Source organism: Ovis aries, chromosome Y (assembly GCF_016772045.2).
Source record: "Ovis aries strain OAR_USU_Benz2616 breed Rambouillet chromosome Y, ARS-UI_Ramb_v3.0, whole genome shotgun sequence".
NCBI classification, from domain to species: Eukaryota; Metazoa; Chordata; class Mammalia; order Artiodactyla; family Bovidae; genus Ovis; species Ovis aries.
In genome coordinates, this window is record NC_082741.1 from 10,982,281 (window position 1) to 11,007,571 (window position 25,291).

At 43.7% G+C, this 25,291-nt stretch overlaps 1 pseudogene; it reads left to right on the plus strand.

Annotated features, from left to right (window-relative positions):
• Nucleotides 1-753: 753 nt before the first annotated feature.
• Nucleotides 754-5,392, plus strand: LOC132658868 (testis-specific Y-encoded protein 3-like; annotated as a pseudogene).
• The last annotated feature ends 19,899 nt before the right edge of the window (nt 5,393-25,291 follow it).

Genomic DNA, 25,291 nt, shown 5'->3' on the forward strand with positions numbered 1-25,291 from the left:
ATGGCTGCATTCTTGACACTGCTCAAGCCTAAGGCACAAGTTTAGGGATGACTCTAAAGTACGTGCACATCCATGAGGTTGGCATAAGCCCTCCCCCAACCCGCCCACCTTCCCCCACCCCCTCTACCGTGCACTCCCCTCCTAACTCCCTAACACTGCCCCCTTCCCTCCTACTCCCCGCACCCTCAACCCGTGGCTTGCAGTTTGGATCGGAAGTGAGCAACTCTGAACCTGAGGTACCCAGGAAACCTGTCTGACCTGTGTGGATCCCTGAGCACAAGGAGTCGCCCACTGCCCCAGGAGCAATTTCAAGCTTGAGGATGATTGCAGTGGCAGGTGGCCTGGCTCTCCCAGTCGCTCCTCAGGCACTGCTACATTGTTAGGCAAACTGCCTGCGAGGACAAGCCCACTTTGCACTGGACCGGGTTTGGCCGGTCTTCACCTGCAGCCAGAAGGCCCAGAATTCCAAGGGGCGTATCCAAAGAGCTTCAGCCTTTAGGCTCCATTTGATTGGTTCTTTAATGCGGTCTCGAGGTCAGAGTGGAGAGTTCAACCCCTTCCCACCGCCATATTAGACGTGTGTGGTGGCACAGGGTTCTGCGCATGCGTCTCTCCCTTTCCCTGTTCGTTGGCTGTGGGCAAGTAACCCGTTGGAGTACCACGTATACTGCGGCGGGTGGGTGGACTGTGCTGGCTGTCTGCTGTGCTCTAGTGTCTAGCTCGTTTGCAGCTCGGGGCTACGGCGAGAACAACATGGAGAGTGAGACGGGGCCAGAGGAAGGCGGCAGCACTCCAGGATCCTGGATCTTAGTTGTGAGCCCGAGTCTTCACGAGGGAGGGTCCCTGGGGCCTACCAGCCTGGTGGGGGGCGGCAGAGGCGATGCAGGCCCTAGGTGGTGTGCCAGGCGAGGAGGCTGCCCTTTTCTGGATGGAGGAAGGTGCGGCCCTGGAGGAGGGAGACGTGGCGGGATTCAGGCAGGAGTTAGACAGGATTCGCTAGTGTTAGACATCATGGAGGACGCAGACGTGGTGGTGTACCAGGAGCAGGAGCAGGTGTCCTCGGAGGAGCAAGGCCAGGAACATCCAAGGCCCGGAGCCCCGAGTGACCGGCTTGCGCTGGAGGCACTGGTGGCCCTGCAGCTGGAGTTGGATCCCGTGAATAAGAAAGCCCAAAGGGCGCATGCTCGCCTGAAACATAAGAACTGTCAGAGGCGGAGGGTGCATCTAGAACACAGAAGTGCCATCATCCAGGGAATCCCTGGCTTCTGGGTCGAAGTTGTATCCCTTGGTGTGGTGCTTGTGTTTGTTTGTTTTTTTTTTTTTTTTTTAAACCTGGGCTACTGCAGGAGCAGTTTACAGATCTGGCACTTCTGGTACAAAATTTACTTTTTTGGATAATGTGTATTGGTTACCGTCCTGCATATCTGTTCCTGAAAGTAGGTGTGATGTCCTTGCGTTCTGGTTAGCACAACCTATACTTGGGCTTTATTTGCAGAGGTCTCAATCACAATTGTCATTAGCACCAGGGACTCTTCAGAGAAAAGGCTTGTCTGGAATCCAGTTCTTCTCCGAAAAGCTGAGTGAATTTGGGGGTGAGGTTGTGATGAGTAAGTGGTCATACCTGTTCTAGCTAGGAGTGCTTGTTTTGCACAAGTAAGCTAACTTTCAAGGGGCTGCGATGAAGCTTATGCTCTTAGGAAGAGAACCTCCGGATAGTGCATGCGTAGGCACAGCCTTGGACCTTATTCAGCATTCATACAGTTTGCGCAACAGAAATGTGACGAGTTAACTAGTAGCAAGTTGAAGTCAAACAGTGCCATTCTACTCTTTAGGCTAGCTTTGTTTTTCCAGCACTTTTCCCTCTAGCATCTAGAGGCTCCTTGACTTAAAGCAGTTTATGAACCACCCCCAAATGTCGATTTTGATGAGCAACCAAGATGAGGACATGCTTCACTTCATGACCAACTTGAAGGTCAGGCAGGGGACAGTGATGATTGTGGAGGGGAGGTGACTGGGCGGGGACATGGTTTATCCCTAAAACGTGGAAGGACAGCTCTTCTGTAAAGAGGTTGCACACCTACCCCACCCCCCAGCTCCCCGCACTTTGTCCTGGCAGGTGGAGGGATACAGGCACCCCACCCATCACTGCAAGATCACATTGTCCTTTCGGAGGAATAGGTATTTCCAGAATGAAGTGATTGTTAAGGAGTATCTGATTAACGTCACTGGTAAGAAGCAGCTCCCTGGATTTGGGAGGTGGGGGCAGAAAAGTGTAGGTTGAATTGGAAAGTGATTAGATCTTTCTCCCATATGCCTTATCCTGCAGGATATCAGGCATCTTGTTCGACTCCAGTTCAGTGGTACCAGGGGTTTGAACGTAAGGCATACAGCCGCAGGCACCATGACAGCAGTGTTAACTTCTTCAACTGGTTCTTTGACCACAACTTCTCAGGGTCTGACTGGATTGCTGAGGTGGGGTCCCATGTAGCCACTGGGCCAGAACTGGTGATAAATGTTGGAGTTGGTGGTGGTACATGGGAGGGCTCATGGTCTGGCCAGCCCTGTGCTGACCTTGCTCATTTCCCTGGCAGATCATCATAAAGGATCTGTGGCCCAATCCTTTGCAGTACTATGTGAAGAGGAAGGCTCCACCACAAGAGGTGCTGGAAGGACAAGAGGTGAGGCACCCAGGGTCTGAGCACTGGCATATGTGTTGTCTGGGAACTTGGATCGTTTATTTCACTTGTGGAGAAAGTGAGACTCCGTGGAATACAGAGACACCAGGGCATGAGGGAATCAGCAAGAGACAGCAAGGGTAGAGGACTGTAGTGAAGAAGAGGTTCTAACTAGAGAAGCTTGAGGCAGAGGAAGTGGCCTGGTGGCCAGGCCAAAGACACTCCAATTTAAGTCAGCTGCACATCTCTAAACTGTCATTCCGTGGCCAACAAGTCCACCCTCAGGCTCCTCTTAAATTGGGACCCACCTGCTATTCCTCATGAAGTCCCCTTTCCAGAAAGGTCTGTGAGTCTCCTTTGTGCAAGGCGGTTCCCCCACTGACCCATCATTTGATTCCATTTTGATCATCACACTTGTTATGTGTTTTAAATTTCTTTTGCACCTTTTTCATCTGCCACCCTCATTGGGAAAATACTGACCACTGTGCCGGATTATGGAGAAAAGTCTTTTATTTATTTTAACTGGAGGATAATTATTTTACAATACCATGACAGGTTTTGCTCTACGTTGGCCAACATGTGTCCCCCCCAAAAGTTGAACCCATCACCCACTGACCTGCCCTGCCTTTCTAGGTTTTCCCACAGCATGACTTTGGTTGCCTTACTTCATGCATCAAACTCACACTGGTCATATGTTTTACATAAGCTAATGTAAATGTTTTAGGGCTATTTTCTCATATTAACCCACCATCACCATCTCCCACTGAGTTGAAAGTCTGTTATTTATATGTCTGTGTCTTACTTGCTGCCCTGCATGTTGGATGTTCAGTATCACTTACAAGGTCCTCAACTCCATATATTTGTGTTAACGTACAGTGTTTGTTTTTCTCTTTCTGACTTACTACACTCAGTGTAATAGGCACCGCACTCATTCCATTTCATTAGAACTGACCTAGATTTGTTCCTTTTTAGAGCTGAGTAACATACCATTGTGTATCTGTACTCCAACTTCCTTATCCCTTCATGTACCCATGGACATGTAGGTTGCTTCCATGTCCTAGCTGTTGTAAATACTTCTATGGTGAAGACTGGGATGCGTGTTTTTTACTGTGTGCTTAGAGGAAATCTAAAAGTTCACAAACACTCTCTCCTGGGAACTGACTTGAAAGATTCAAGCTGTCTTTAGTGTTTTTAGAGAAGGTAGGTTTACATATTTCTTTCTCTCTCTGTTTTGAAAGGAACCCCCGCCCCTAGATGTTGAGAAACTTATGATGGAGTGTCCCCATTTACCTAAAATAGAAAACCAAAGAAGCTGCTTCATGTGAAGATCCATGGCCAGCATAATTCTCTTGGATGGGAAATTGATGAAGAGTGGTCTGGTGCTGAAATGGATTGAGCAGGAGACGCAAATAAACCTGAAATAATTGTGAAAGATAAATAAAAAGCACCTACTGCTGTGTCTGCGCATAGTTTGTGCAGGATTTCAGGACAAACACTTCAGCTGCATGTAGGATTCTCAGTTTACTGCTTGTGAATTACCAGTCCATGGAGATTTGTAGAGGGGGTTAAGTCATATGTTTTGGTTGTGTCAGGGGATGCAGTTCTTCCTGTGGGGAGGGGGTTGGGGAGGATGGAGAAAGAAGATGAAGGGCCCATTAACTGTGTGTGTGGAAGTTTTACAAGAGAAATGTGGATGTTCATGGAGAGGGTCTGGTGAACAAGGACCAGAGATTGAAACAGTGGAACACAATTTTGTTGGAAAGTGGTGCCCCAGGTATCTTCTCTGTCGCATATCATCAGACATTTTAAGAGTACAGGACAAAGAAAAGGCCTTCACATTCAACTCACTGTGAACCTAGAAGGCCATATGTATATAAGCGTGTATATGAGTGCACAGTCAGCTTTGCTGAGAGTCCACTTCCCAGAGCTAGGGTTCCAGGTAACATTTTAGGGCATCAGGTATAAGGTATATGGAGGGGGGCTGTGGCCTAGGGAGAAAGTGAGGGGTGGGAAGGCAGTGAGGATATTAGTTTCTGGTAAAAGTGACCAGGGGAAAAGATAAATTGCAAGGAATCAGATAAAGGAAAACTAATCCCGTCATAGATGTTTGAGGTCATGTGAACTCTGTTGTTTTTTCCAAGAACTCGGTTTAGGTACAAAGTGTGCAGGGGTAGAAGTGAGGGGAGTGAGGATGTTAGCGCCAACCTACCCAGCCATGTGCTCTGTGTCCCATGCTGCTGCTGCCATGGCTTGGGTAAATATTCCTTTTTCAAGGAAAGCTTAAGCTATTTGCCCAAGGGCCTCTATCAGGCCAAGGTGTAGAAATAACATTTTTCTCACGAGCCCTCTGGTGACAGTTTCCCTTCCTTGCTGAATGGCTCAGCACAGAATGTTTTCAACCACAACGGACCTGTCTTTCATCTAGGGCTTTGTCGCTACTCTGTTCAAGGGCCAATGGGAACACCTGAAGCATATGGTGCTCACTGAAGGACTGCTCAGCACTTAGGGTGGTCCTTCTGAAGTAGATGACTGCTTTCCAGAATTGTGTCCACGTCTGGATTGGGCAAAGGACAGACTGGCACGAGTAGGGTAGGGAGAGTTCAACATCTGTACCCCAAGTGTTGCCCTCTCATTCCCGATAGAATGGCTCCAACATGAGCATGCCTGAGGGTGATGTCCCACATGAAGTTCTGTCCCACATGAAGTTCTCACTCTAAAGCTTTTCTCCCTGAAGCAGCATCTCTTTGAGGGCAAAGGGTAAATGTTGAATGTCAAAGTTCATGGGTTTATGGAGGTCCCCTTCAACATGCCCTGAATGAGATTCCTGCTCAGGGCCAGCTTTTCCATGTGAATATCGACACCCCAGCTTTGCTCCTACAGAGATGCATCTACAGCTCTAGAAGGCAAGGCTTGACCTCTGGGTGATTTCTGAACAAGCAGCCCAGGAGACACTGGAAGCATGTCTTCTTACTTTCTTAATCTGGAAACTTCAAAGAATCCTTGGGGCTCTGGCAGGCTGGTACCTGTCTTTCTTAGTGCTAGTTCAAAACAAAACAAAGCAGAAATGGTGTAATAACTCTACAGCAGGTGTGAGACAGCATATTGTTGCATGGATTTCGGGACCTTAGACTGGGTCATGGCATTTATCCACTTTCAGAAGTTTTAAGCATTGCAAAGAAGATAGAGACAAGAAAAGTTTAGGACAGTATCCCCCAACACCTAATGTTTCCTACCAGTGCTTCAGGACCAGGGGTGACTTTAGCTTTAATCTGTCCTGGAGTGAAGTGCAGAGATAGTCATGGATCGGTTAGTAAATCTGAACTGTGGATGGTTGACTGGATAGTCATTCTCTGGAAACTTGCCATGACTTGTGTCCCAGACTCTTTAAGGTTTTCACTTGGGCCCTAAAGTCTAGGTGCTATTAGATTTGACTGCACACTCAGATGTGTTGTGTAAGGTTTTCTTCCACTGCATATCAGTGCATGTGAGACTTGGCGGATTAGTGATGAACTCATGAGCATTCTGGCTCAATCAGTCTGAGCTGCTTTTGCTTCCTGTGCCCTGGATGTGTTCATGTTTTCTAAGTTTAGAATGAAGACTGGGTGTGTCCATTGTGTTTGCCCATGATTGTGAGTTGATATTTCTTCCTGTGAGTCTGCCTGTGCCTCCTGTCTTCTTTCATGTTGCGCCCATGCTTGTGCCATTATGCCCAGCTCTGCTGCTATATCTGTCTTGCACGTTCCTGTTCAACATATATGCATTGTATTACTCGTATTTACTCCTTTTTCCAAGTTTGTGTATCTTTGTTAGACTGCATGTGAATTTGACCTATTCTTCATTCCTGGATCAAATGCTTCCAACATCTTGAATTGTGACTTTTTTAAAGACTGCCTTGATATTTGCACACATCAAGAAATGCTTTATCACAGGAACAGTTAACAGTGATCCACATGTGGAAACAAGAATACCCATACACTTGCAGTAATGCCTGATGGGCAAGAATATCACTCGTTGAAGTGAGAATATTAATTAGGATCACAGAGGGCAAAGATATTGCAGGAATGCATCTGTCAGGAAATTTTGTATCTGTCAGGAAAGATTCGGGGTTGACTTGTTAAGTGTTCTAAAAACACTACTGCAGGACTGAAATACATTGACTTTTACCCCTACCCATGTATTCTTGCCTTGATCATTAAACTGACATTACCCACGCAGAATTTCTTCATGATTGTCAGTAAATCATCAGCCACGTGAGAGGAATTGGGGCTTGCCTTTCTGTAAAGAGAAAGTTGTTAAGGAATTCTTGTCCCAGGGAAAAGGCGTGCATGATCAATTTCAAGTTCAAAGTCCCTTGCTATTTCTGTTGTGTTTCTGGAAGGAAAGCACAGGGAATGGAACCACACCAACCTGATTGGCACTGTGAACCAGTCTAAGGCGACAGAAGTAGAGAACACAGGCACAGGTCACTCAGCTGTCCACAGTGAGGACTTCCAACCCTGCAACATCCTTGCATGTCCATCCCCCTCATGAGCAGATCCCATTCACCTTCCAGAATATATCATAGAAGTAGAAGAGGACACTGACTTGCTCAACTAGCGAGTGAAAAATTAACCAGGGCCAAAAAGATAATGGTGCTTACCAAAGTCCATTATACTGAATAAATAAACCAATAGTTCTGCAGGTCTGCAGGTTTCTTTTCAGAATTCTTTGTGTCTGTGTGTGTGTGTGTGCGTGCACACAGGCACATGCACACATGTGCGCTTGCCAAAATGAGTGTGTGAACTCTCTGAACTGGTTTGGCTGAGGGATGGAAGAATGGACACTGAAAACATGAAAGAGCTTGTGTAAGGTACAGAGATCTTGGGGCAGCAGAAACATTGATGCCCTGGAGAAAAGCCCAGGGATGTCACTCACAGAGCAAGCCGTACATGTAAACAGGCATGTAAGTGTAAACATGTATCAGAAAGGAGAGGCAGAAAGGAGAGGCAGGCCAAAGGCACCTAGGGGCAGTCACAGAGGATGCGAAGAAGCAGAGGCAGAGAGGGCCAGATTCCCAGACACAGAAGAGGGGCTATACACGCCCCAAGACACCCGGCTACAAAGGGTTTTCTGTTCTCAAGTGAAGGAGCATTCTTTCTGTGACAAGACCAGCGATATGAACACAGCTTGCTGTTTTCTGTAAGGTTTGGGGGACTGATGGTCTGTAGCATAAGCAGCTGCTACATTCAGAGTTTGCCAGTTTGAAATATCACTCCTTAAAAGGGTGTCTTCGGTTGATCCTCTCACCCCTCCCAGTCCTACAGGCCTGGGCTGATGGGGTAGGCTGGGGTGTGTTCTCACCTGGAGGCTGGATGAGAACAGAACTACTTTGAAAGGGCCTCTGCACAATAAGTGGGCAGACTTCAATTCCTCTGGCACTGGTGAGCTATGGCTCTTAGTGGGACACTCTTCTTAGCATCTCTGTATTTAGAGATGTTTCATCTGAAAATCTCTCTCTACACAGAGAATTTGTGTCACATTTTGACATGTGCCCAAATGTGTTCTTTTGAAGCATGGAACTCTATTTCACGTAAGAATACACACATTAAGTTTTCTTGAATGAAATATGGAATTCTCTGTATTTCACCTGTGAAAATCTCAACACAAAGCTTCCAAAACTAAAATGAAATTCTTTATATTTATATAAAAATGTATACACATGCTATTTTCCTACATGAAGGTTGGAATTCTATGTATTTCACATATGAAAAACTGGGTGCTGACTCTTCCACATGAAATCTGGAATTTTGTTTATTTTGCTTATGAACGCCAGGCCACTGATTTTAGTACAAAAAATATGGCATTTTGGTGATTTTATGTATGTAATTTGAGGCAATGATTTTCCTCTGTTGAGTACGGATTTCCTTATATTTCACATAAGAAAATCTTGGCAGAGACTTAATCCATGAGATAATGCACTTTTTTAATATTTCTCTTAGGAAAATCTGGGTCTTGATTTTCCTACATGAAATCTGCAGTTGTCTGCATTTAATTAATGAAAATCTGGGCACTGATTTTCCTACCTGAAATTTGGATTTCTCTACTTTGGCATTTGAACATCTAGGCACAGAGCTTTTTCCTATGAAATATGACATTCTTCTATTTCACATTGCATTGGGGATAAACAAGGTAACATGAAATATGGAATTTTGCAGATTTCTCATTTGAAAATCTGTGTGCTGACTTTCCTTCATGAAGTACAGAATACTGTATATTTAACAATGGAAAGAATTGGCATCGATTTTCCTACAATAAATATAGAATTATCTATTTCATACATAAAGTGATTTTCACGCTTAAGGTATGAATTCACTATAAATTAAAATATGAAGTCAGTGCTAGTTCAAGGTGATGAACAGGCAAGTCAAAATCCTTGAGGATGCGACCACACCTAATAGTTGAACCCTTCCTGTTCTGAAACTCAGAGACTTGATAAAAATTCTTCTTTTATTCAAAATGGGGGATGGAAATACTAAATAAGAGACATACCCCTAAGACTTGGAACTTATCTCCTTAGCCACACTGACTCTTCAGAGGAGTTGCTCTAAAAAGCCACATGTAAGAACAATCAGTTTGTGGACACCTGAGAGCTGTGGTCAGCAGGCCTGGTGTGAATTCACAAGTGAGCTCAAAGCCAGGTCAAGAGGGTATTCTAGATCCTGGCTGCTACCATTCAAATGCCAATTAGACATTCAAGGATTATGTGACCTTGGAAAAGCTGTTTGACCTGGCCAGATCTCAGTGTGCTCATCTATAACATGGGTGTGAGGACATCCGTGAAACTCCAGTGGTTGAGACCTTGCCTTCCAATGTGGGGGGTACGGCTTTGATTTCCTAGTCAGGGAGATAAGATTCCACAAGCCTTATAGTCAAAAAACAAAAACGTTTCCAAAGAAGGAAAATAAAGCAATATTGCAACAAATTAAATAAAGACTTTAAAAATTGTACACATTAAACAAGAATGTTACTGGTAAGAAGCCCAATGAGATATTAGACTTTCATTCAAAAGACATTAGATTTTCATTCAAAAACCTGCTTTCATTCTGCAACTATGTAGCAATTACTGTTCTAGGCCCCAGTAGGAGGCAGAAGGGATTTCCCAGAGACTTGCGATTCTGGTGGTGATTTTCACTCCTGGGGTTCTACAGACTTGAATCTGCAACTCACTGCAGAGCACTCTCATCTGACAGCAAGGAGATCTGCAAGCTTCACTTGCCCAGATTAAACAGTGATCATAAAAGCACTTGGCAAATAAGAGAGAAGTAGAGAGGAGGGCTGGGGTGGCGGATGGGACACTTTGGGAATCTGGGAGTAGCAGATGCAAACTATGATGTATAAAACAAACAACAAGGTCCTTCTGTATAGCACAGGGAACTACAATCAATATCCTGTGATAAACCATAATGGAAAGGAATATGAAAAACTATGTGTGTATATAACTGAATCGTTTTCTTATATAGTCGAAGTTAATACAACATGGTACATCAGCTATACTTCAATAAAATAAATTTTAAAAGACAGAAGACAGAACCTAAATGGAGAGTGTGCTCACAAGTGAACATGGAGCAGGTAAGCCTGCCCACCACATCCCTAACAAGAACCATGCCAAGAGAACAGGCAAGTTGGAGATGGATTCTGCCACTCCCTGGTCCCCTTTAATTCCTGGAAAGATCCAAGGTTGGCCCTCCCCTATGCAACCACTGGCACTCACATTGCTAGTGTACTTGGCGTTGTCTGCAGCGACATCAGCTGAACCAATAGTGATGGGCGTTCTGACCGAAGAAGCAAGGATGCTCATGGATACTGAGCTGGTGACCAGGGGTGACGAATAGGTGCTGGTCACCAGGGTGATTGTGGAGATGAATGGGTTCTGTGTGATCTCTTTGTGCTGGTCACCAGAAAAAGCAAAGTTTCTTGGTCACCCACCACCTGGGGAAGGCTGTCCCAGCTGGAAGTTATGGTGGTAGCAGGGCCCAATCCACACTCTTCAAGTTTCTCTGTTTTCAAGGGACAAAGGTTGTCACATTGGCCAAATTTGAGCAAGGCTCCACGGAGCCATTACTCAGTAAAGTCCTCCACCTGGGTCTTTAAGTTTCCAACAGCTCAAGGCTGCCTCCTAGGATGACCTCCCTACCCCTTTAAAGTCCCCACCTAAGAAAACTCAAGGCTGCCAATAGAATTGACTATTTGCTCCAGTCAACACTTAAGGATAGGGCCCATTGCCCAGTCTCTATGGGAGGGCAGAAGCCTACCTTTAAGAGGTACCAGAGTTACCAAACCCAGATATTTCACATGGACCAACACCCCCTTCCCACTTTGTGTAAAAGTGTCACTTTCCGACTCTATAGAGTTCCCATGATTCCCCCTGCCTATTCCCAAATTCTCCCTTTAAAACCCCAGTCCCCTGTGTATACATTTGGGGTTGATGTCAGTTCATGCTGGACATTTTGCCCTACTGCGATAGTAAATAGCAGATTAAAATCTATCCTAACTACCTCAACTCGTTTTGGACAGTTTTGTTTATGTTTAACAGCACAGTCTGAGAGTTAGGAACCATACCATCAGTGAGCTCCTTCTTGACAGCTCCCGAGCTCCCCTGGAAGGCTCATTATACTTAAGTGTTATGAATTCAGGAGCCTGGAACTGCCCATCCCATCCTGAAAGATCCCAGACCCCGTTCGGTTATAGCAAAACTGCGGACAGCAGGATCAATCCGGCTGTATTCCCGTGCTCTGTGTTCAATCTTTGGGTCTTCCTCCACCCCAAGCTTTGAACAGTTTCACTGGGGGGCAGTTCCATATCTGGCTACTCTTTCATTTCACAACGTGCTGCAACTCTTACCAGTTCTCCTCCTCATGGTGCACTCAGTATGTGAGAGTTTCAATCCGAGAGCCCAATAACGAAGGATCTCAATGCAAGGTTCCCCATGAAACAAGACCAGTATCAGTCCTCAAGAGAGCCAGACAAACTAGTCCCCATCAGATCAGCACTTTGTTCCGCTTTTGTACACCCACAAAGAGACTCCAGCTGGGAGCTGTCATTCGGCACTTTGGCAATGGTTCTTGACACTGGCTCTTCTTGCATTGGATGGTGGGTGCTAATCCCTTGGTATTAAGGTATCCTTTATCATCCACTTCGCACACTCTACGCTTCAAAAATAATGCCCAGGAGTTTGTCAACATGCACAAAGATACTTATACAAAGATATTTATTGCAGCAATGCTTACAACAGATAAAAACTGGAAGCAACCGAAATATCTATCTGTAGGCAAATATTTTATTAAGTAAACTATTGAATATTACACACCAGTCCAAAAGATAAAGAGAGTTATATGCACTCAAATGGATTGACCTCCAAAACATGCTGATGGTGGGGGGAAAAACGCAAGAATAGTAAAATTTTTACGTTTTCAAAGAGAAAAACAGTAATAACTTTATGAAGTCATTTATGTATTTATATATGCATACATGTATATATGTGTGTGTGTGTGTAGGTAAATAAATATATATGCATACATGAATTAGAAAAAGATCTCATGGTTAACAATACCTCTGAGAAATAGTGCAGAAAGAAACAAAGAATCAATAAAGACAACAGATTTTTATGTGTCTAGGCATCCATTTCACCCCATTTTAAGAAGATGTGTATATACTGTATCAAATGAAAATGAAAAAGAAAAAATGCAAGCTGCAAAATAATTTTTAAACATAATGCCAAAAGGAATGTGTCAGGCCTCCAGGATACAGTGGACACGTAAACAAGGGGAACTAAGCAAATTAAACACGGACTATTTTTCTCCTGTCCATGTGGCAAAAAAGGGGAGGGTACCATGAAGAACAGAGCGGGGAGGCTTGGCACCTTTCACAGCCTGTCTCTTCTGATATCTTGTCCCCTGGGAAGACTGAGGCTGCTGCTGCCGCCGCTGTATCTTCTGCACATGCCACTTTTAGGAGGGCTTTGGAAACCTACTTGATGAGTTCCACATAACCTGCTGCTTGGCCAGGGCAGTCTCCTTCAGTAAAAGTGGCCTCAGCCTTTTCACCGGGCTTCCCATGGTGCTGGTGGCAGCACCAGCGGCTGGGCCATGACCATGCAGGTAGTGATGGTGGTGGCCGTGACCCCAGCCTTGGGATTTTGGGAGGATGAACGGGTGAGGACCAGCATTTCAGGGGGCGACTGGCTGCCCGCTGTTGTGGATGGTGGAGCGTTACTACGACTGAAGCCAATACATGAAAAAACAAAACAGAAAGTAGACAGGACTCAGACTGACCTGCAAGGTCGCCGTGCCACTGAGTTCTGTGTAACCATCCCAGGCTGCCATGCCAAAGACTTCTCCGTGAATGAGCCATTCTCACTTTATATCCTTAGGCCACTTCTGCAGCATGTTCTGCCTTAAAACATCAGCTTCCTTGGGTCAGGTGCTTGCTCACATTTGAGATACTTGCCAAAACCTCTGAGGTTCTGAGGCCAACTGACCCAGACCCTGGCCTGGAGTTGCCCACCTTCTAGCTGATGACCCAGTGGATGAACGGAATCATTGCAAGTACCTTGTTTTACAAGGTTAGAGTTCAGTAAGCACTGAGAAGGACTAACCAAAGTCCATCTGGACATTAACAGGAATGCTTTCCTTGGCCAGGAAACCTACAGAGCATGTACCCCAAGGAAATTGACAGCCTCCCAATGCCCAAAGCACTGAATAACACTTCATCACTGAGAAAGGAGGGTATTGTTTTCATCTCTTCTAATTCCTTCCAGAATAGTCTCAGCATGGTCCTGGCACCTTGACACCTAACACTCAAGGCAACTCACACCAGGAACAGAACAATCCCCAGCAAAATGATATTTATGGAGAATTTAGAAGAGTTGCTTTTGTTTTGACTGCAGTTATCCACATTGCATCTTTTATTCTGAGCAAAAGTACTGTATTAACCTACTGTCTAGTAGTCAAGTTTATGTCCAAAATTGAAATCATTCTTTTTTTGTTTTTCAAAAGAGCTGCTGCTTCAGATAAAAAATATATTACGGCAGTAATTGCATGATCAGGTCTTGGGAATGCCAAAAATAATAAATACAAGTGACTAGAGTTTGAAAAACACTGCCCTTCAGAGTGTATATACTGTGAGGAAATGGGCTATGAGTGTGGAGAGCAGGATTTCAACAGGCAACAGGGCAAATTTGGAGAAGAGTTTTAGCCAAGACATGCCCGGGAATAGGCAGAATTTCGGTGAATGAGGACAGACAGTGAGCAGGGCTGGCCAGAATGCAAGTTAGAGCCAGAATCATTGAGCAGTGGAGAAGGGGTGACCACAAGAATATTCATCTGTGAGGGGAAGAAGGCCAGTTCTGACTGCAGGGGCTCCAGTAACAGGAGAGATGAATATGCATCCCTAGAGAGGATCCTCTTGTGTTCACACATTTTTAAAAAGGACTGAAAGTGAAGTCACTAAGTCATGCCCAGCTCTTTTCCAACCTCATGGACTGTAGCCTGCCAGGCTCCTCTGTCCATGGGATTTCCTAGGCAAGAATGCTGGAGTGGGTTGCTATTTCCTTCCCCAGGGGATCTTCCTGACCCAGGAAAGAAACATGGGCCTCCAGGACTGAACGCACATCCTTTACTATCTGAGCCACCAAGGAAGCCCTTAACACCTCTTTTAGGGCCCAGCATGTTTCTGCTGCATGACTCCATGCCTGTCATCTTTAGATTTCTATCACACAGAAGAGACAGGAGTTCTTGATTACTCTAGGGGAAAGTGTCAGTTAACTGTGGGACCGTGACAACCAAGGAGTGTGAAAGGGAAAATGTGCTGACAGGCTGATTTTTCTGCCTGGGGCTGGGGTTGTCTTGGTCGTTACACAACTGACTCGCCCTCTTGCTCCTCTGGGGAAGAATTCAGCCAACGTCCTGGGCAGGAACACAGATCTGGGGGCTGGGAGCAGATCTCTACCTAGAGTGAGGAGCCCCCATCCTTGCTTAGGACAAGCTTTTGGATATCAGTCACAGCCACTGCCCCTTCCACTTGCAGGGGCAGAAGTGGCTTTGAGCTTGGCCCTTCTGAAAGGCAGAACTCCCACAGGCAAGGCTTCTAACCTGCAAAAGCAACTTTAGTGCCTCTCATTTTGGTCATGTGATTAAATAATATTCTGTCTTTGTTGTTATGCTAGCCCCATAGCTCCATAGGCAAAGGGCAACCATGAAAAGATCCTTTTCCTCCCTCCTCTTGCAAAAGCAAATAGCTGGCTTTCTGGCATGTTTACCACTCTGATACAGTCCCACTGGAACTCTTTTCCAATTAAAACAAATAAACAAACAACAATAGAAACAGAAGTATGCAATCTGAAAACATTCCAGGCTTGACACACCCTTGGGCAGTTTTAATTTAAACACTAAAATATTTTAATTTCTGAAGGATACTTGCAAACTTCTTGTCCTAGAGTTTTATTGGGTTTCCCTGTAAACCAAGTTATTCAGCATCTTTTCTCCACTTAATTTTCCTACTATACTATTCCTTCTTAATCTCTTTTATATTTTTTTCTTTTTTTTTAAATTTTATTTTTTTATTTTTTAAATTTTAAAATCTTTAATTCTTACATGCATTCCCAAACATGAACCCCCCTCCCACCTCCCTCCCCACAACATCTTTCTGGGTCATCCCCATGCACCAGCCCCAAGCATGCTGCATCCTGCTTCAGACATAGACTGGCGATTCAATTCACATGATAGTATACATGTTAGAATGTCATTATATTTCTAATTAAATAAATAAGCTTTCCTTACCTACGCCGTTCACCCTTCAAATTTTCCTGGATCCACCGGGGCTGGACCCCTGCAAGTGGCGCTCGCAACAGGCTATTCGAAGGCAGGTTCTTCGGAGCAAATGCTCCCCCCGGAGCACTCTCTGTTGCTCCCCGTGGAGTGATTAAGCCACTCCCCCCAGAGTACTTTCGATTACTCCCCCAGTGTTGAGTTTTCGGGATGACTAGGACCCCACTCAGGGGGCTGAAGACCCCCCTGTAGTATAGACAGGGTGAGTAGGAGTGGGAAGTTTTGAAGGGTTTAAGAGAAACCTGGTTTTGTAGAGGTTGAGCGAAACCTGCTTTCTTTGGGTTGAAAAGAAAACCCACCTAGCCAAAGGTAAAACCCTTGACGAGGCAGATTTTTCTATAAGGCTTAATTTTGACATGGGTGACAGTGAATCAAAAGAAAGACAGCTTTTTATAGGAGTAATCTTGAAGTTGCTAACTAAATGAGGAATTAAAGTTAAGAAATCCAATATTCATTCTTTTTTTTTTTTTTTTTTTTTTGTACAAGAACAGTGTCCTTGGTTTCCAGAAGAGGGCACTGTTAACTTAGATACTTGGGAGAGCATAGGGAAACAATTAAAAACTTACCATGCTGAGCATGGCTCAGAAAATGTGCCTACTGAGGCCTTTTCCTTATGGAACATAATTAGGGACACTCTAGACCCTGCCCCTGAATCTGAAAAAGCACATCTTAAAGAGGAAAGTGCAGACGAAAAGGTATCTATCAAAGAGGAGGGTGAGGAAAAGGAGTCTATACCTAGCCATCGGCAGTTGAACAAAATGCTAGCTGCAATGACTGCTCAGGAAAAGGCAGAAGACAGAGATGAGAAAAAAAGATCATGTTTTTGATGATGAAGATTTCGAAGAAAAAGTAACTCAATACCATTCTGATGAGGATTGGCCTTTGTTAAATAAAGATGCTCCAAGGAGTTTAAGGGAAACATCCCCTATCAGACTAACCGCTCCTAGAAATTCAACAGAAACTTCCCAATTGGGCCTTCTGCTCTCAGTAGCTCAAGAGAAACATCTCCTATTAAGCCATATGCCCCTAGGAGCTTAAGGGAGATATCTTCAGATAACACATCCATAAGATCTAAACATCAGACAGTTTGAAGATCTTTGAAATACAAAGACAAAGTTATGGCATATTTTGGCCCTCTTCTGCCCACCCCCCTCCCTCTAGGGGCAAAGGGGCCCCCACTAGAAGTTCCCAGGAGAAGTGTCCTTTGTAGAGCTAACGATAATTTTGATCCTCACCTGGAAGCTTGCTTTCCTGTAATATTTGATAGCAAACAAGGGGAAAGGGCAGGAGCCATCCAGTGGGAACCCATTCAAATGAAAATGATAAAAGAATCAAAACATGCTTGTGCTTTGTATGGGCCTATGGCCCCATACACTTTACAATTATTAGAAATTTTAGCAGCCAGCTGGATGACACCCTATGATTGGAAGGCAGTTGTTAAAGCTTGCTTATCTGGAGCACAATTCATACTTTGGAGAACTGAATATGAGGACCTAGCCCAAGAAAAGGCTGATAGCAACCTAATATAGGGTCCAAATATATGGTCCTAATATATGGTCCAAAACATATTGTAAAAAATATATTGATAGGGAATAATGAATATGCCTTACTTACAGAACAAACGAAACTAGATAAAATGACCCTGCAACAAGTAGCCTGCGCTACTGCGACTTGGTGATCATTGCCTGAAGGAAATGAATCAACCTCCTCCTCCTTCTCTAATATCAAACAAAAACCTGAAGAGCCATATGAGGATTTTCTCTCATGGCTCACAGAGGCGGTAAACAGAGTAATTTCTAATTCTGAGGTAGCTAATATAGTGACAAAACAACTGGCATTTGAAAACGCTAACTCTACCTGCCAGGCTATTTTATGTCCTGTAAAGAAAACTGGAACTCTAAAAGATTATATCAGGCAATGTGCAGACATAGGACCCTCAATGATGTAGGGCGTTGCCATAGCCGCAGCAATGAAAGGAAATTCTTATCAGCAGACAGTACAATCCTTCTTTACAAATAAAAATGACCCAGCACAGAGCAATTTCAGTAACCAACGTAGAGATACCTTCCCCAAAGCCTGTTTTTCCTGTGGCCCAGAAGGACATGTCTTCCGTACCTGTTCTCAAAAACAAACAAACAAACAAACAAACAAAACAAAAACAAAAACAAAAAAACAACCAAACAACAACAAAAAAAACCCAGCCAGCTCTTATCAGTCAAATACTTCCCCATCGGCTGTTTCCACTCTGCAAAATTTTCCCGTCCCCAAACCTCCTTGTCCTCATTGTCAAAAAGGATATCATTGGGCAAAAGAATGCAGGTCATAATTCCATAGAAAAGGAGCCTTTTGGGGCCTTAACCACAATTGGGGCAGCCTCACTGAACCCATTCATTCCCTTCATCCAGTCACAGAACTCATCAGAGCAACCCCAGGCAGCGCAGGACTAGACCTCAGTTCCATCACATCAACAATATTAACACCAGATAGCCCCCCTATAAAAGTCCCTACAGGAGTTAAAGGCCCATTACCAGCAGGTTTGATGGGAATTATATTAGGCAGAAGTTCCTTAGCTATGCAAGGTTTCACAATTATCCCTGGAGTAACTGACTCAGATTATACAGGAGAAATTCAGAGAATGATTTCACCCCCAACTAAAACCTTCCAAATCCATCAGGGACAAAGAATAGCACAGCTTTTACTTTTGCCTTGCCGCACTGCCATAGGGCACATTACTACTCAGAGTGAAAGGCAGGAGAAAGGATTTGGGTCTAGTGATATGTTTTTTTGGATAACAGGAATTACTCAGAAACGTCCTATGAAAACTATTCTGATTAATGGCAAGTCTATTGTGAGGTTATTAGACACAGGAGCGGATGTTTCTTGCACTTCAGGAAAAGACTGGCCCAGCTCTTGACCCACACATACTACTGAAAATGACTTGGTGGGGATAGGAAGAGCCCCACAGTAGCTAAAAGTGCAAACATTTTAGATTGGCAATTTCAGGATACCTGTGGACCTTTGCAACCTTATGCCATTCCTTCACTCCCCTTTACCTTGTAGCGGAGGGACATGCTGCCTGAAATGGGAGTGTTACTTTTCAGCCCTGATGATAAAGTGTCTTCTCAAATGCTGCAAATGGGCTATGATCCATCGAAAGCATTAGGCAAACAACAGACAGGAATAATTGAGCCAATTTACCCAACTCCTCAACAGTTACATACTGGATTGAATTATCCAAATTTATGATGGAGTCCATTGTTTTTTGCTGCTGACCCCATTACATGGAAATCTCAAGATCCAGTGTGGGTAGAACAATGGCCTCTGCCTAAAGAAAAATTACTGGCAGCTAAAGTGTTAATCTTTGAACAACTAGAATTGGGACATATTGAGCCCTCCAATAGCCCCTGGAACACTCCTATTTTTGTTATTAAGAAAAAATCTGGCAAATGGCGGCTTTTACAGGATTTAAGAGCAATTAGCGCCATCATGGAAGACATGGGAGCCTTACAACCTGGGCTCCCTTCCCCAGTAGCCATTCCAGAGGGATATAATATAATTGTGCTTTATTTACAAGACTGTTTTTTCAATATTGCGCTAAGCCCTGAGGATAAAAAGTGATTTGCCTTTAGTCTGCCATCAGAAAATCGTAAACAGCCTTACTTCTGGTTTCAGTGGAAGGTTTTGCCTCAGGGAATGAAAAATAGCCCCACCCTATGCCAGAAATTTGTTAATCCTGCTCTAGAAGATACTAGGATTAAATATGAACAGGTATATATGATTGAATATACGGATGATATTTTAATAGCTCATCCTGATAGAGCTCATTTGCAATCTGTCCTCCAAGATTTGACCCAGGCATTGACAGATGAAGGTCTTAAAATTGCCCCAGAAAAAATTCAAATCAATCTGCCTGTAACTTACTTAGGAAGAGTCATAAATTCAGAAGTAGTGACTCAGGCCCCACTACAATTGAGAAAAGACCATCTTATTACTTTAAATGATTATCAAAAACTCTTAGGTGAAAGAAATTGGATTAGGCCATATTCAAAATTAACCACTGCCAAATTGAAACATCTTTTTAACATTTTACGTGGGGATCCCGATCCAACCTCTAAAAGACAATTAACTGCTGAGGCTCAAGAGGCCCTAGGCAAAGTAGAAGCAGCCTTATCAAATAGTTATGTAAAAAGGATTGATTTGACGGTGACTTGGCAGTTCCTCTGTCTAGCTACTCCAACGGCACCTATGGGAGTTCTGTGGCAAAGCGGCCCTCTAGAATGGGTCCATCTTCCCGCCCAAGCTAAAAGAGTTGTGGCTTCTTATCCCAGTCTAATTGCCACATTATTACTAAAAGGAAGGAAGCAGAACATTGAATTGTTTGGTAAAGAGCCATCAGAGATTGTAATTCCATATAATAAGGAGCAGCTTGATGCTCTTCCAGTGTTTGATGAAGACTGGCAGATTGCTATAGGGAATTACTGTTGTCAAATTTCACATCACTTACTCTTGCGTGTTTTGCTAAACTTTATGTGCAAACATCCAGTTATTTTTCCTGTTAGATGTAAACAGTTCCCTATTCCAGATGCTCAAATAGCCTTCACTGATGGGTCACCAAACAGTAAAGCCTCCATAGTTATAAGAAATCATCAGAAAGCTTTGGAAACACAAGAAACTTCAGCTCAAAGAGCTGAAATCACAGCTCTTATAGAGGCCTTTTTATTTTTGCAGAGGAGGAATTTAACCTTTACTCTGACTCTCAGTATGTGGTCAGGCTGTTTCCACACATTGAGACTGCAGTTCCAGCCAAAAGCAAAACTGCTATCTTTCTTTTGTTAACTAGATTACAGCAGCAAATTTGGGAAAGAAATCGACCACTTTTTATCGGCCACATTCGGGCTCATCCAGGTTAGCCTGGCCCTTTAAATGCTTTCAATGAATTGGCAGATTCACTAACCAGGATTTCAGTGGCTTCTGTTTTCCAAGAAGCCCGAGTTTCTCACTCACTTCATCATCAGAATGCCAATGCCTTATGATACCAGTTTCAAATTCCTCGAGAATCTGCCCAAGAGATTGTTTGTTCTTGTTCACATTGTCCTACTACCATGAATACTTTGCCTCTGGGAGTTAACCCTTGTGGTCTCAAACATAATGCACTCTGGCAAATGGATGTAACTCATTACTCTTCATTTGGAAAATTATCTTCTGTTCATGTTGACTGTGGATACCTTTTCTCATGTTATTATTGTAACTGCTCATACAGGGGAAGCATTTAAAGATGTAATACAACATCTTTTTACATGTTTTTCATATCTGGGCCTGCCAAAATCTTTAAAAACTGATAATGGCCCTGCTTACACTTCTAAATCTTTTCAGCAATTTTGTACAGAGTTTCAAATTAAACATAACTCCCACATCCCATATAATCCGCAGGGACAAGCCATTGTGTTAAGAGCACATCAAACACTAAAGATCCATATTCAAAAACTAAAAGAAGGGGAAATTTAATATAGTTTCGCCCATCAGATTTTGCAACATGCTCTTTTCATAATAACTTAAATGCTGACTCATCCAGAAACACTGCACTGCTTTGCCATTGGTGCATGGAGCAATTGAATGCAAAACCATTAGTAAAATGGAGGGAACTCCTCTCCGGACAATGGAAAGGTCCCGACCCTTTATTAACCAGTGGTCGAGGGTATGCTTGCACTTTTCCACAGGCTCTCCAATTTGGGTTCCAGAAAGACTGATTCGCCATGTCTCAGCTCCCCAGATACCAGATTCCCCCACCGTGATCCCCGTGATTTCTAAAAAGGAAGAAGCCTCCTTTACCCCCGCTCCCTCTGCCAACATGGGACATGCTGCTGACCCCGGGACAGCAGACATCAGAGATTCCAGATGAGCAAGGAACGGAGCCACCCACCAGACAGATGTCACAACTTCATATACGGGATATTGCTCCCCCTAATTCTTTGCCTCGAAGGAAACCACCAGGACGTCCAGACCCGTCAACTCAAATAGACTCTGTACCCACCTGGGGACAGATTAAGGCACTCTGTCACCAGGCACAGGGGATAGTTTCCCTACAGGGGTCTTCAGTCTCTCCTGAAAAGGTGTTTATCGCCATGCTTGCTTTGCTATCTTGCCAGGTAAGCACCTCTCCCATTCCAACCAAATATTGGGCGTTTCTCCTGGATCCTCCAACTTTCCAAGTTGTTACTTGGGACAGTGACCCCATACAGGGTAATACAGACCAACCTCTCCTTTTGGGAGGATCTTATACTTTCTATATAAAAGACCAATACCCTATTAATTTCAATTATACCTTTAAGGGACTAGCAGATGATTTTCCTGTTTGCCTTAACTTTTCCTTCTGGCCATACAGAAAACTTTGTTACCAAGAAAGGATGTGTTGGAACCCCTAAAAGAGCAGTCATGACAGACTCCCCAACCTCTAAATTTGCATCTAAAGGGGATCGATCTGTTTGGATATCACAAGCTCCTATGCCTGGGGTCCTTGACCCCTATCAGTCCTTGTTTCTCAAAGCTCCACCAGAATATCCAAATTGTGACGATGTTGCTCCCTCAGATGTCATATGGAAAACTACAGATGCTCATATAGGATATCTGACTTGGAAATCTTGTGCTTATAATTCGAGAATTGATCACAGAATACCGGGAGGAAGAAATTATACAATTCAGGAGTGGAGCAACCCAAATCCAGGTTAGGACCCAGTGTCCGACGATGACTTTATCATAGTTGGACAATTGGAAAGAATATTCAGTTTCTTGGCCATTAGCCGCCACTAGATGGCATCATAATCAATTCGTTCTCCCTATGCTGTCTTATACCACTAAAGGCAAAACCTTTTGGCAGCCAGAAATTTGGAAAGCCCTTGCCGCTACTGCCTCTATTACTTTAACCCGACCGGAAAATAACTCTATTTACTCTATTTTAGCTTGTCTACCCTCTTCTTTTGTTTTTCCCTTTTCTAATGACTCTGGAAGACTTAATATACGACTGAATTGTACAGGTGGACCCAAAGTAGTGTCTTATGAACAATTTATGCTTTCACCTTGTTTAACTCCTTGATATAATGTTTGTTCTTTTGTGATTTTAAAACGTCCACCCTATCTCATGGTGCCTGTAACCGTAACCATGTTTTGGTATGATAACCATGGCCTTGCTGTATTGCAACAGCTATAAGATTTAATGCGCACACGACAGTTTGTGGGCTTACTTATTTTGGGAATAGCAGCTTTGATAACTGCAATTACTTCTGGTACTGTGACAGCAATATCATTGACTCAACAAGTGCACACTGCCCAGTATGTTGATACTGTGTCCAAAAAATGTTGCTTTAACGCTGGCAACACAGGAAGTTATAGACAGGAAACTAGAAATGAGGGTTGACGGCCCAGAAGAAGCAATAATGCATATTGGGACTGAATTACAGAGTCTAAAAGTAAAAATGGCTCTTTCATGTCATCCTGACTACCGGTGGATATGTGTTACATCCCTGAAAGTAAATGAGGCAGATTTTGAATGGGAAAGAATCAAAAATCATATTTTGGGTGTTTGGAACAGCTCAGATATTAGTTTAGACTTAGGGAAACTTCATAATTCAGACACAGACCTTGGCACACTCCTGATTAGATTTTACTGCCCCAGGAGAAGCCAATGACTTTTTCCACACCTTCTCTAACTTCATTTCTGGAAATTTCTGTCTACTGTTTTAAGCTATGTTGCTATGGGTGCTCTAATCTTGCTCCTCATAATCATTCTTCCTTGTATTGTCAGGATTCTTTGGCAGAACATTCGGAATCTTGTAACTGAACTGCACCTGACTGTTTTAAAAAAAATAAAAAAAGGGGGTGATGCTGGGAGCCAGCATGGGAGATCCCACCCACGACAAGGTCATGTGGAGAGGCCTGATGGGCAAGGCGAGTCAGGACTCAGTGGTTCCCCCTGGATTTTCCTGAACATCTACCCCCAAAAAAACAGACTCTGCCTGCCTTATTGTACTGTGCTTTTCCGCTCTTCTGACACTCTCTGGAAAAAGTTAACTTAGGGCTGCAGTCTTCTGTATTTGAAAGGAATGTTTCAGCTCAAACCCTCTCTGATGCCTCTCTAACTTGCCTAACAGGTTCCCCTGGACTTTTTTTTACAACTTGTGAATTGTTTACAGCCCCCCCCCCCCCCCGACCATGACAGGCATGAAGCTTAAAGCATCTTAAAGATACAGAACCTTTTCTAAAGAGCTAAAAATCATATCAGTGGTGGGTTTTCACTGTTGAGTCAATGACTGCTGTCAGGTCTCCATACTCTTTATCTTTTAGGCCCCTTAAGGATATTAATCAATGTAATTGGGATATAGAAATAGGAATATAGTAGTTTTGATGTTAGCAACACTAGAATTTTGAGTTAATTAATTTTATTTGTTATAAATCACTCTAGTCCTTTTACTGGTTATAAATTATTGTACCTTTGCTATGTAAGAATGTAACTTTATTTAGTGCTTTCTGAGAGTGGCATCAGACTTTGGGAAGAACAACAAAAATAAGTCTTCTGGTTGACAAACCCTTGAGAAGAGGCTGCAAAATGCTAATTTGCTATCTGGTCAGATGATGGAAATCACCTAACACTTGTGTATACAAATAGGTATGCAGAGAGAAAAGCCTGGTTTTGACAAGAGTCAGGCCTGCTGATGCTGCGTAACTTTGTATTACCCATTGATCTCTATGTACAATCAAAAGTATAAAAAGCCTTCTGAACAATAAATGATGGACTGATTTGTCAGACTAGTCTCTCGAACTAGTTTCTTGAAAATCTGGCTTCCCCTGTGTCTCTCTCCCTCTCTCTTTCTCTCTCTCCCTTCCTCTCCTTTTCTGGCTGAATTACCATCTGGAGTGGGGAGGCTCACCACATATACTAACTTGCCCTGGCTTTTAAGTCCCGTGATAGAGGGAGCCCAAGGCGGGGCACTCTGCGCTATTCCAATGAGTGTCGGTGGCCTAACGTAGATGGTGCAGACTTGTTGTCCTGAAGTTTTATTGGCTTTCCTCATAAACCAAGTTATTCAGCATCTTTTCTCCACTAAACTTTCCTACTATACTATTTCTTCTTAATTTCTTTTATATTTCTAATTAAATAAATAAGTTTTCCTTGCCTATGCCGTTTATCCTTCGAATTTCCCTTGATCCACTGTGGCTGGACCCTGGCAGACACTGATGATTTACTGGGGACAGTGGTGGTGAGGGGAGGAAAGGCCATGTAAAGTTTCATTTCTCCTAAAACTTTGGGAGTATATATCACTCCAGACAGTGATTGCAGCCATGAAATTAAAAGACGCTAACTCCTCGGAAGGAAAGCTATGATCAACCTAGACAGCCTATTTAAAAGCAGAGACATTACTTTGCCAGCTAAGGGCCATCTAGTCAAAGCTATGGTTTTTCCAGTAGTCATGTATGGATGTGAGAGTTGGACTGCGAAGAAGGCTGAGAGCCGAAGAATTGATACTTTTGAACTGTGGTGTTGGAGAAGACTTTTGAGAGTGCCTTGGACTACAAGAAGATCCAGTCAGTCCATTTTGAAGGATATCAGCCCTGGATTTCTTTGGAAGGAATGATACTGAAGCTGAAACTCCAGTATTTTGGCCACCTCATTCGAATAGTTGACTTATTGGAAAAAACTCTGATGCTGGGAGGGATTGGGGGCAGGAGGAGAAGGGGACGACAGAGGATGAGATGGCTAGA